At 44.6% G+C, this 10,939-nt stretch overlaps 1 pseudogene; it reads right to left on the bottom strand.

The window, feature by feature from the left end:
* Nucleotides 1–1,812: 1,812 nt before the first annotated feature.
* Nucleotides 1,813–2,339, bottom strand: LOC111555949 (annotated as a pseudogene).
* Between the last annotated feature and the right edge of the window lie 8,600 nt (nucleotides 2,340–10,939).

Below are 10,939 nucleotides of genomic sequence, written 5' to 3' on the forward strand. Positions count from 1 at the left end.
GAGGATTGCTTGAGACCAGGAGTGTAGGACCAGCCTGGGCAAGGCAGTGAGAACTTGTCTCTAAGAAAAAAAAAAAAAAGAAACTAGCCAGGTCTGGTGGTGTGTACCTGTAGTTCAGCTACTTGGGAGGCTGAGCGGCAGCTGAATCACTTGAGTCCAGGAGCTTGAAGTTACAATGAGTCATTGCACTCTAGCTTAGGCAACAGAGTGTCTCTAAAAAAAAGTAAAAAGGAAAAAAAATGAAATTGGTTCACACAATCATGTAATTATGAGGGCCGAGAGGTTCCAAGATTTGCAGTCAGAAAACTAGAGAACAGGGAAAGCTGATGGTGTAAGTTCTAGTTCAAGTCCAAGTCCAAAGGCAGGAGAATACTGATGTTCCAGCATGAAGATAGGCAGAGAATAAATTCTCCTTCATTTAACTTTTTGTTTGATTCATGTCTTCGGTGGATTGGATGAGCCTCACCCACATTGCAGAGGGCAATCTGCTTTACTCAGTCTACTGATTCAAATGGGACTCTCACCCAGAAACAATCTCATAGACCCACTGAGAATAATGTTTAATCAATAACTGCGCACCCCATGGCCCAGGCAAGTTCACAGATAAAGTTAACCATTATAGTTTATTTTTCCTGATTTGCCAACTTTGCAAACTAATAAACAGTTAACATTTCCAGAGGAAGATGAGGAAATTAGCTCTCTCTTTTTTTTTTGTTGAGACAGAGTCTTGCTCTGTTGCCCAGGCTGGAGTGCAATGGCAAGATCTCAGCTCACTGCAAGCTCCACCTCCCTGGTTCAAGCCATTCTCCTGCCTCAGCCTCCCGAGTAGCTGGGACTACAGGCGCCCGCCACCTCGCCCAGCTAATTTTTTGTATTTTTAGTAGAGACGGGGTTTTACCGTGTTAGCCAGGATGGTTTTGATCTCCTGACCTTGTGATCTGCCTGCTTCAGCCTCCCAAAGTGCTGGGATTGCAGACGTGAACCACCACACCCGGCCTCTCTGCTTGGTTTTCTATGACATTTTTCTTCTTCTTCTTTTTTTTTTTTTGTAAAGACAGTGTCTCATTATGTTGCTCAGGTTGGTCTTGAACTCCTGGTCTCAAGCCATCCTCCTGCCTCAGCCTCCCAAAGTGCTGGGATTACAGGCGTGAGCCAGCGTTCTTTTTTTTTTTTTTCTTTAACTGTTGAACACTCTGTAATTATTAGGTAAAACTAATAGTACTTTACAATTATATATATCACTTCACAGTTTACAAAGTTATTAAGTAGACATTTGTTTTGATGCCCCCAAATAAAATTTAACTTCTTTCTCCTCCCTTCTCCCCTCCATCAAAGAAAGACTAAGGAACATTTAATCAGAAAAGGTGATAAAAGTGTATCAATCTGTACAGAACTACAAAGAATAAAGAGGAGGAAGGTAGGACCCTGAAGAGGGCCACAGGGACTTCAGGAAGGAGAAAACCAGAGTGTTAAATGTGAGGAAAGCCCAGGGGTCCCAGGGAGTTAGCCATCATAAGGGGCAGGTTGTATTCACTACATAAAAGGAGGGGCACACAGCATATGTTTCACATTCTAAAACAATATGACAAGATCATAACTGAAGAGCTGAAGTTGAACTTTGTGGTTTCTCAGAACACAAGTAGAAGATGACCACCAACCATGGTTTCTGAATAAACTGGGTTCAAAGTGCATCTGGTTGCAGCAGAGGGCTTCCTTGGACTCTGATACTAGAAATTTAACAAAGGTAATTCGAGCAGCTGCGATTTTACATAGTGGTGGCATCCTAGGGGACATCTATTGCATCAGTCAAGTTTAGTATCTCACAATCGTGGAAAAGGAGTTTACGAGCAGGTAATACTTGGGCCATCTCTTGCAGATTCTTGCTGTAAGGACTGCAAGTTTCTCCAGAGAAAGCACTTGCCTGGGTATGACTCAGTGCCAGGCAAAAATTCACACTATGAATCTGGTGGAGGGAAGGTGGAGAAGTATGCCCGGTCGGACCACATTCCCGTAATTCTCTAACCTCACATCTCCGTAGGGGTCCCTCTGAACAGGGCCCAGGTATCCCCATTCCTCTGAGTAAGGTGCACAGCCACATCCTCAAATGTCACAAACTGCTGGTACCTGACTGTCAGGAGCACAGCTGCCTGATCTCCTGGGCTTTCCTCATGGGGAAGAGCAGGCACCTGGGGAACAGGTGGAGCCCTAGTGAGTCCCTGTTCCATGTCGGTGGCCTGCACAAAGTGAGGCTCTGGAGTCAGACTCTTAAACTGGGTCTCCAAAAACTGAAATTGAACCCTTGGTGATCCTGCTGCTTCCTGGGCTGGTATTTTCTCCATCCCTGTTCTGGAGGACAATGACCATCGCAGCTCGCACAGGACATGGCCACTGGGTCCTGATGGCGAGGCCCGCCCTCGGGTCTGTGGGGTGAACTGGAGCTGAAGAGAAATAGGCCCTCGTACCCAAGCCTCGGCACACTCTTGGGAAGGAAACCACTGTCCCATATTCTTTACATTATCCTTGTTATTTGGGATCTCCAGGATTGGCTTCAGTGTTGATGGTTCTTTGTCATTATTTTCCTGTAAGAGTGCCCTTTTATCTAAAGATTTCAGTTCATTTATTTGACAGAAATTTTCTTCAACCATATATATTTATAAATATATATATTGGGGAGAGAAGCTATTTCTCTTACTATCTCCTGTCTCTGAAGAGGAGGAGGAAGTAAAAGCTGAAAAACAACAGGAATGAAGTCAGTGGCAAGACCAGCCGGCGCCACTGATGACCAGGCCTGAGGTTAAAAGATTAACCCCCCACTGTAACCACATGTGCTCTCCATCTATCACGACCCTTTCACGTGGAACCCCTTAGAGTTGTAAGCCCTTAAAAGGGCCAGGAACTCTGTCTTCGGGGAGCTCGGCTCTTAAGATGCTCCCGGCCAAATAAAAACTTCCTTCTTTAATCCAGTGTCTGAGGAGTTTTGTCTGTGGCTTGTCCTGTTACAATAGAAATATATATAAAATACATAAATATATATTAAAAAAATATATATATATTTTGGTGGCGGGGACAGAGTCTCATTCTGTCGCTCAGGCTGGAGTGCGGTGGCATGATCTTGGCTCACTGCAACTTCCGCCTCCCAGGTTCAAGCAATTCTCCTCTCTCAGCCTCTGGAGTAGCTGGGATTACAGGTATGCACCACCACACCTGGCTAATCTTTGTACTTTTAGTAGAGATGGGGTTTCACCATGTCGGCCAGGCTGATCTTGAACTCCTGACCTCAGGTGATCTGCCTGCTTTGGTCTCCCAAAGAGCTGGGATCACAGGCGTGAGCCACCGTACACATACTCAACCATATCTTTGAATACTTTCCCATTCTAGTTGTTATATTCTTTTTTCAAAACACCAATCATGTATCTGTTGTATCTCGATCCATTCTCATCAGCGTCTCTGCAATCACTTTTATCCCTTTGCACTTTTCCATTTTGTTTTGGGTGATTTTTTTCAAGACTGGCCTCCATGTACTATCTATGTTTTCATAGTATGTATTTGACTTCTTGCTGTTTCTATAATGAATTTTTCATTTTTATGGTGGCTTTCCTGTTATTTCCAATTTCTCAGTTAAGTTCTACCACATCACTTTTTTCTCTCTTTTTAAAAATATGCATCTGTTATTTTCCCTTGTATCTTTTTTTGAAAAAGTCCATGCTTTCTTTAACTTTTGCAAGTATAGAAAAAATATGTCTGACAATTTCTTTTGCTTGCTGGAATAACTTTCTAAAAATAGACTTTATTTTTATAGGACAGTTTTAGATTTACAGAAAAATTGAGCATATAGTACAGAGAATTCCCATACAGCTCCTACACAGTTTCCCCATTATTAATGTCTACATTAGGATGGAACATTTGTTACAATCATGGAAGTGATGTTGATACATTACTATTGACTAAAGTCCATAATTTATTTAGATTTCCTTAGTTTTTACCTAATGTCATTTTCCTGTTCCAGGGCCTCCTCCAGAATGCCACGTTACCTTTAGTTTTCATGTCTGCTAGGCTCCTCTTGGCTGTTACAGTTTCTCAGACTTTCCTCGATTTTGATGACCTTGAAGTTTTGAGGAGTACTGGTAAGAGTATTATAGGATGCCCCCTACTGGAATTTGTCAGATGTTTTTCTCATGATTATACAGGGATTATTGCTTTTGGGAAGGAAGATCTCAGAGTGCCATTCTCGTCACATTGTATTACCATGATTTTTTTTTTTTAGTTTTTATTTTTTGAAATGGAGTCTTACCCTGTCGCCCAGGCTGGAGTGCAATGGCGCCATCTTGGCTCACTGCAACCCCCGTCTCCCGGGTTCAAATGATTCTCCTGCGTAGCTGGGATTACAGGTGCCTGCCACCACACCCAGCTAATTTTTTTTGTATTTTTTTTTTAAGTAGAGACAGAGTTTCACCATGTTAGCCAGGCTGGTATCCAACCCCTGAACTCATGATCCGCCCTCCTCGGCCTCCCAAAGTGCTGGGATTACAGGTGTGAGCCCCCACAGCTGGCCATATTAGCATGATTTATGACTGTTGATGCTGACTTTGATCACCTGCCCAATGTACTGTTTATTAGATTTCCCCGCTACAAATTTGCTCGCTGTCCCTTCCATACTGCACTCTTAGGAAGGAAGTTACTATAAGCAGTCCATGCTTAAGGAGTGGGGAGTTCTGTTCCCCGTCCTTTATGATGGGACAGCTACATAATTTATTTGGAATTCTACAGAGAATGCTGGGGTAACTTTTTCTGAAGTGTTTTTTGATCATCTGTCATTTGTTTGCTATTATTTTTCCCTTTTCATTGGGGAGTGGTTTTTGTTCATATGTATTAATTCAGATTTATTTGCTTATTCTGCAACTTAGCTCTCAAAAAAAAAAAAAAAAATAGCTCTCAAATAAAGGGGGAATTTTTTAGAGGGAATTGGCAGTTCTGACTCAATCATGTTGTAGCTAACCAAGAACCAAGCTGACATTTTCTCTGCTCGATGACTTCTCTCTCCCTCTTTTTTGCATCCCCCTTCCTCCACGTCACTTTTGGAAAAGCACCTCAGCTCCCTGTGGCTGTCAGGGCTTATAGGTAGATTTCATTTAGGTATTTGCTGTTTAATTACCTGTATTCAACAGACTCAGCAGCGGTAAAATTGCTTGTGTGGGCCCACCCTCCTCCCTTTGCGTCTCTCCATGCCATTTTCTCCAGTCTGGAAGGGGGAAAATAAAGGAGGCATCCACACTGGCCTGTCATCAGCCCTGCCTCCCTGCTGCTGTGCACACTGGGTTCTTGCTGAGGGGTGTTCTCTACTTCTTCCATGACCCCCCAAGCCCCTAGTTTTCACTATGCTAGTAAAGGATTCTTAATTCCTTTACTAGGTCACCTGGAGCAGAGCAGGGATCTGCTCTAGGTGACCTCCCTTGTTTTGGTTCCAATTTTTATTACACTTGGCAGATATTTCTTATGGTCAATGATCTGGGCTGTAGCCATTTTCTATTTTCATTGCAGATAAAATCTTCTTTTCTACTACTAATTTTACTGGTAATTTTGGTGTATTTAGGAGAGGAAGGAGTAAACATGCCTTTACTGTACCATCTTTTGTGGGAACTGCTTATCCTTAATCTCTGTCTTCTTTAGCTTTGCTGGTGTGACTTGCTCTTGATTTTTCTCCTATTGCTGTGCTGTTTCTCAGGCTCCTTTTCCAGCTCCTCCACCTGCTTGTAAATTCTGATATTCCCCAGGAGACTCTCACTGGCCCCTCTCCTCACCCACCCCACCCCTATTCTATATCAAGCCCCCACTCTACTTTGGAGCCTACAGAGGCCAGATAGATAATGTGATTAAGTGAAGTGAAATATCATTTATTTTTTCTTCTCACTATTGACCTTGGCAGAGTCATTTATTTTTTCACGTGGTGTCTTCAATAGAAGCTTTTTTCATAACAATCTTGTAGGAATATTCTTTTTTTTTTTTGAGACGGAGTCTCACTCTGTCGCCTAGGCTGGAGTGCAGTGGCGCGATCTCGCTAACGGCAAGCTCTGCCTCCCGGGTTCACGCCATTCTCCTGCCTCAGCCTCTGGAGTAGCTGGGACTATAGGTGCCCGCCACCATGCCTGGCTAATTTTTTTTGTATTGTTTTTAGTAGGGATGGGGTTTCACCGAAGCCAGGATGGTCTCCATCTCCTGACCTCGTGATCCACATGCCTTGGCCTCCCAAAGTGCTGGGATTACAGGTATGAGACACCACGCCCGGCCAGGAATATTCTTTATTTCCATAAAGATATAGGTTTTCTCCAACCTTTTTTTTTTTTTTTTTTTTGAGGCGGAGTCTGGCTCTGTCGCCCGGACTGGAGTGCAGTGGCCGGATCTCAGCTCACTGCAAGCTCCGCCTCCCGGGTTTACGCCATTCTCCTGCCTCAGCCTCCGGAGTAGCTGGGACTACAGGCGCTGGCCACCTCGCCCGGCTAGTTTTTGTATTTTTAGTAGAGATGGGGTTTCACCGTGTTAGCCAGGATGGTCTCGATCTCCTGACCTCGTGATCCGCCCGTCTCGGCCTCCCAAAGTGCTGGGATTACAGGCTTGAGCCACCGCTCCCGGCCTGTCTCCATCTCTTGACCTCGTGATCCACCCGCCTCAGCCTCCCAAAGTGCTGGGATTACAGGTGTGAGCCACCTTGCCTGACAGGTTCTCTCCAACTTTTAATCTTGTTTTTGGTTTTTCACTTTTGACAGATGCAGGTCATAAACATAATTCTCTTTACTCTTTTGCTACAAACAGTGATAAATAATAACTGTTGACCTCAGCGTCAGGGACAATAGGGAGTGGTGGAGAGTATGGAAAACCTTACAGAGTATGTTCCATGTAGAATTGCACACTAGATATTCTGTTTTCTTCAAAAGAAAATGGAAATATGGAGGGGTATGTGTGTGTATAACTTTCCATTTTTAATGTTTTGGCAACTAATTATACTGTGTAGCAATAGTAAAGATGTGGAATCAACCTAGGTGCCCATCAACAGTGAACTGGATGAAGAAAATGTGGTACATATGCACCATGGAATACTATGCAGTCATAAAAAAGAATGAAATCATGATCTTTGTAGTAATGTGGATGCAGCTGGAGGCCATTATCCTAAGTGAATAACACAGAAACTGAAACCAAATATCGCATGTTCTCACTTATAAGTGGCAGGTAAGCATTGGGTAAACATGGATATAAAGATGGCAACAATAGACATTGGGATGTTAGGCCATTCTTTTTTTTTTTTTTTTTTTTGAGACGGAGTGTCACTGTGTCACCCGGGCTGGAATGCAGTGGCATGATCTCGACTCACTGCAACCTTTGCCTCCTGGGTTCAAGCGATTCTCCTGCCTCAGCCTCCCGAGTAGCTGGGATTACAGGTGCCCACCACCACGCCTGGCTGATTTTTGTATTTTTAGTAGAGATGGGATTTCACCATGTTGGTCAGGCTGATCTCGAACCCCTGACCTTAGGTGATCCATCTGCCTCGGCTTCCCAAAGTGCTGGGATTACAGGCATGAACCACCATGCCTGGCTATGTTAGGCTATTCTTGTGTTGCTATGAAGTCATACTTGAGACTGGAAAATTTATAATGAAAAGAGGTTTAATTGGCTCTTGGCTCTACAGGCTGTACAGGCATGGTGCTGGTATTTGCCCAGCTTCTGGGGAGGCCTTAGGGAGCTTTTACTCATGGCAGAAGGTGAAGCAGGAGCAGGCATGTCACTTGACCAGAGCAGGAGCCAGAGAGTTAGAGTGGGAGGTGCCACACACGTTTAAAACACCAGATCTTGCAAGAACTCACTCATCACCAAAGCGATGGCGCTAAGACATTCATGAGGGATTCGCCGTCATGATCCAAACACCTCCCACCAGGCCCCACTTCCAATATTGGAGATTATAATTCAACATGAGATTTGGTGGGGACATATATTCGAATTACATCGGGGTCTGCTAGAGAGGGGAGGGAGGCAGACAAGGGTTGAAAAACTACCTTTTGGGTACTATGGTCACTACCCCAGTGATGGAATCAATTGTCCCCAAACCTGAGCATCATTCAGTATACCTATGTATCATTCAGTATACCTATGTAACAAACCTGCGCGTTTACCCCCTAATCTAAAATAAAAATCGAAATTATTAACAAAAAGATAATTGCAAGTCACTTTAAAAAATGCTGCGTAGGTCAATACTACATAAGGCAAACCAAATAGATTTGCTGGCCATGTTTGGCCATAGGCCACACATTTAGAGCCTCTGGTTTGATGTGTTTTATCTCAGTGGCCTTCCTTTCTGACGGCTTCACCTACGTGGTGGGAGGCTGAGGGTGGCGACTTGGGATTTGCATATCTCTGCTCTCCCTTGTGAAGGGGTGAGCTGGGATTATGAGTAATCTATTTGCACCAGGAGACTCTTGGGAAAGAACTCACCCAAAGAGAAGAAGGCACTTGGCATGATACGCTCAACTCAGTAACAGAAATCTCAGGGTCAGAGTTGACATATGGCTCTCCTGCACTGCACTGTAACTCTGGGAGGGCCAGGATTGTGTCCATTTTGTTTATACCGTATAGGGTAAGCACAGAGCCTGGCCCGACTGTAGATACTCAATGAGTATTGGCTGACTGATTGAAATCATATTACTGCCCTGTGCATGTCCCCTGATTTGATGTTCACCTCGACCCTGATGAATTCATGTTTGGATCCTGCAGACCATATGTAAAAAGTACAGGAATCATGTCACTGAAAACTCAGAAAGGCATTGGGAGCACTTTCACACTGCCTTGATGCTCCCTAAAAAGAGTAACCAAAAAATAAAAGGAAGTGTTTTCCTCCTCTCCATTCCTTTCCTCACGCTACATTTCTGTGCAGTTTTAGTACTTGTGGGCTTCTCTGTAGTGGCAGGGGCGTCCCACCAGGGGATGGCATTGCTGGGGTGTTCTGGTCCTCACCATATGGTGTGGAAGGTGCTGGGTGCTCGCAGACAGACGTGTTTATGAACATGGGGCTGGAGAGCCTAAGTGGGTGGAAGAAGAGAGCCAGAGAAACGTTAATAGGACCCCAGGTGCACCTACAGGCTGGAAAGATATGTATTATACTTGGAGTTTGTGGAAGAGGCCACTAGCTGCTCACCAAATCCTAATTCTCTCATGTTTCTGTGCACACACCCTGTGGTTAGGTGTGGCCTGTGGTTGGGTTCCAGCCAAGAGAATATGAGTCGAAGTTATGTGGGCCACATGTAGGCCTGGCCCATACAAACCTCTTACTGTGTGACTGTCAATGTTCTTTTCTCATCGTGACCCTGGGAGGAATGGGCTGAGGATTGCAGGGCCTTTGCTGTCCTCCTGGGTCTGTAAGGGGTGAGCCCCACTGACCATCCGGAACCGTTTTGGACACTTTATGTGGGAACCATACACTTCCACGGCAGGTGCAGTGGCTCATGCCTGTAATCCCAGCACTTTGGGAAGCGGAAGCAGGGACATTGCTGGAGCCCAGGAGATGGACACCAGCCTGGGCAACATAGCAAGACCCTGTCTGTATTAAGAAAAAAACCAAAAACCAAAAAACAACAAACACTTCCATTATATTTGAGCCAAAATAGTTTTTAGATGTATTTGTTATTGAAGTGAGCCTGCCTGACTAGTCCAGGGACTCAGCACCTGCTTCCGGGTACATCTGCAACACGGGCGTTCAGGAATGGAAGCAGAGGCTCAGAGGCCACTGAAGATTTTGAGAATACTAGTCAGCTTTGGCAAGGCGTAAGGTGAAGAGATGCCCTGAGCCAGCGTAGCGTGCTTGGAAGGATTTTCAAAAGGGAAGGAAATAAGAATGCAGCTCGTAGAGCTTTCTAGGAATAGCAGCAGGAAATGCAGCTTCCCGTAAAGTGATCTTTAAGCCCTCTAACTTGGACACTGAATTCAAAAAACACTGAAGCTCTTCCCAGAGAAAGAGTTGCAAAGTGTGTGACAAAGAACGGTCCAATCTATTTCTGAATAATGAAACTGCCCTACAATTTGGTGCTTAAAACAAAAACATTCATTTTGAAGAATTATCTCTCACGGTTCTGGGTGCTCACAAGGCTGAGAGATGGTTCTCACTTAGAGCGTCTTCTGCAGCTGCAGTCAGAAGGGGCTGGAGTCATCTTGAAAAGGTCTTCACTCAGATGTCTGGTGCTGAATTAATGCTGATTGACAGCTGCAACCTCAGTGGGGGCTCAACCAGAACCCCAGGACATGGTCTGGGCTTCTTCACTGCATGGCTTCTGGGTTCTAAGAGTGAACGTCCCAAGAGGACTGGACAGATGCAGGACTGCCTGCTTGCTTTCTTTTCTTTTCTTCCTTTCTTTTCTTTTCTTTCTTTCTTTCTCTTTCTTTTCTTTCTTTCTCTTTCTTTCTTTCTTTCTTTCTTTCTTTCTTTCTTTCTTTCTTTCTTTTCTTTCTCTCTCTCTCTTTCTTTCTCTTTTCCTTTTATTCTTTTCCTTGCTTTTCTTTGCTTTGCTTTCTTTCTTTCTTCCTTCCTTCCTTCCTCCCTCCCTCCCTCTCTCTTTCTCTCTTTCTTGACAGAGTCTCACTCTGTCTCCCAGGCTGAAGTGCAGCTGTGTGATCTCGGCTCACTGCAACCTCTGCCTCCTGGGTTCAAGCCATTCTCCTACCTCCGTCTACCAAGTAGCTGGGATTTCAGGCACACACTACTACGCCCAGCTAATTTTTTATATTTTTGGTAGAGACAGGGTTTCACCATGTTGGCCAGGCTGGTCTTGAACTCCTGACCTCAGGTGATCCACCTGCCTCGGTCTCCCAAAGTGCTGGGATTACAGGCATGAACCACTGTGCCTGCCCAGGATTGCCTTTTCTTTTTTTCCTTTCCTTTTCTTTTCTTTTTTTCCTTTCCTTT

This window comes from Piliocolobus tephrosceles, unplaced genomic scaffold, assembly GCF_002776525.5.
Source record: "Piliocolobus tephrosceles isolate RC106 unplaced genomic scaffold, ASM277652v3 unscaffolded_36521, whole genome shotgun sequence".
NCBI classification, from domain to species: domain Eukaryota; kingdom Metazoa; phylum Chordata; class Mammalia; order Primates; family Cercopithecidae; genus Piliocolobus; species Piliocolobus tephrosceles.